At 33.0% G+C, this 2,256-nt stretch overlaps 1 long non-coding RNA gene across 1 annotated transcript; it reads right to left on the bottom strand.

Annotated features, from left to right (window-relative positions):
• Window positions 1-239: 239 nt before the first annotated feature.
• Window positions 240-874, bottom strand: LOC139786831 (uncharacterized). The gene is made up of 3 exons (XR_011722436.1): window positions 565-874; window positions 414-493; window positions 240-326 (listed from the first exon to the last, which is right to left on the bottom strand). It is a non-coding gene; the product is annotated as an uncharacterized lncRNA (long non-coding RNA).
• Between the last annotated feature and the right edge of the window lie 1,382 nt (window positions 875-2,256).

The raw sequence follows: 2,256 nt of genomic DNA, 5'->3' as shown, positions 1-2,256 counted from the left end.
ACGAATATTTTTATGAAAATTTTATAGTAAATTGTAGAAGTTGTACATTCTTGCAAAAATTACAATCATTTAAAACTTCGTACAAGATTCTACGAATATTTTTATGATCTAAATGCAGTTTGTTGTAGAAGTATAAGAACATGTTTATAAAGAGTAACCCTAAAATTGGACATTTTTAGCCCATGGCCCTCAAATTTCGAGAGCCACCAAAATAGGCTAAACAATAATATTATTAGCAATTCAATTTATTTCTCGATTAACTGGCGCGATATATACAAGAATGCACAACGTTTCGGCTCTATATTCGAGCCCTTTTCAAGTGCGAACTGAAACAGGAACAGCGAAAAAGAAAAACAATATAAATAAATCGAGACAATATTAAGTTAACGACGTTATTAAATATTAAGCAATACCTATCATCTATTGACTCGTCACATAATTAGTACAGATTCCTGAGTTCATGAGCATGTTCCCGCATGGCCCTAAAGGTCAGCTGTGGACCAATCTTAATTTGTAGCAACAATGATATATGAGGAGAGAAAGCGACGATCAAGAAAAACTTACGAATCTCATAATAGGATTTCGCGTATGACTAGTTCTTCGTTGCGACATGTTACATGTATGCGAGTACTTGGGAGACTGAGCGGACAACGAAAGAAACAAGGTGTCCCGAGGTAGAAATATAAACAGTTAAACTGACATGATGACACTGTCGTATATCGTATTTAAATTCTCGGTATCTTTTTTTAAATTGATCGTGTTCTTATTTTTCTTTATAAAGAACATTTCAGCGATCTCTCTCATTTTCAAGTGAGGTTCTTTGTGTAATATTTTCGGATCTGACCACTTAAAATTGTGGTCATTCTGTATCCGGTGCTTGTTTACGACAGAGAAATTGCTGTCATGTTTTTTAATATCGCTGAAATGTTCTTTCACTCTTGTCTCGAGATGTCTCTTCGTCTGCCCAATGTAAGACGCGTCGCAATTCTCACAATCAATTTTGTAAACCACATTAGTTTCCCTGTTAGTCGTTAATCTGTCCTTGCCCCTCCTGATGACAGCACTGAGTTTTTTCGGTATCTTATATACCACGTCACAGCGGACTCTCTCAAGAGTACCCCGTATGCCCGCGCTTAAGCCCTTCACATAAGGGATCACCACACATCTGCGTACATCAAACGTGCTGTCGCGTTCGGAATTGGTACTCAAGTCCCTTCTATTTTCTAATTGTCGCAATCTATTGTTAATATGCTTATTAACCAACTTAATCGGGAAGCTATTATCCACAAGGATATTTTTAATAATATTAATGTTGGCGTGATGGAAACGCTCGTCCGACAACAAGATAGCACGATCCACTAAGTTATTTATACTGTTGATTTTATATTTGAGTGGATGGTTAGAAAAGTAATTAATGTATCTCCCCGAAAAAGTTGGTTTCCTATACCAATTGGTGATTAACTCATCACCGTCCCTAATCACAATAGTATCCAGAAACGGCAACGAATCACCAGTTTCAATTTCATAGGTGAAACGTAACCGTGGGTGGTAACCGTTGAACGCTTCCAATAAAGCATTTATAGCTCGCTTCGGCACTATGGTAAAAACGTCATCTACATAGCGGAGGTAAACACAAACATCGAAGTCCAATAAACTTAAACAGTGAGTCTCAAGATCCTCCATGACCATATCAGCTAATATTGGAGAGAGGGGAGATCCCATGGGACTACCATAGATCTGCTCATAGAACTTGCCATCGAAACAAAAGCTAGTGGAATGTAAAATCAATTCTACACTGAGAAAAAAATTTACTAAAATAAAAAAAATTTAGCTTAATTTTAGTAAATCGCGTGTTTGCATGCAACTGTGAACGCGTTTTTTTAAAATAAGAAACTGTATGTATTTATTTGAACAACATAATTCTTTTATAAAGGAAATAATTAATTAATTATAACAAGTATTTACTACAATGCAGTTAATAATTATTGAAATATAATTTTTATTTTTTACTAATTAGTAATTTTCTAATTATATTTATTACTTTCAACAAAATGCATTTTTTCATTAAATAAAGAATTCATAAACTTTAAGAAGTATTTTGTATACAATATAGTCAATATTTATAGAGATATGAATCTTATGTTTTATAAGTTAACAATTTTCTAATAATATTTATTTAATTTAAAAAAATAATTTTTCTATAAATTATTTTTACCTATAAGTAAAAACTTTAAAAATTTTTTCTAAAACATATAT

Source organism: Temnothorax nylanderi, unplaced genomic scaffold (assembly GCF_030848795.1).
Source record: "Temnothorax nylanderi isolate EJ_2023f unplaced genomic scaffold, tnyl_v1.0 TNYL_tig1161_pilon, whole genome shotgun sequence".
NCBI classification, from domain to species: domain Eukaryota; kingdom Metazoa; phylum Arthropoda; class Insecta; order Hymenoptera; family Formicidae; genus Temnothorax; species Temnothorax nylanderi.
Note: the sequence above shows the minus strand (reverse complement) of the source record. Positions and strands in the feature narration are given on the sequence as shown.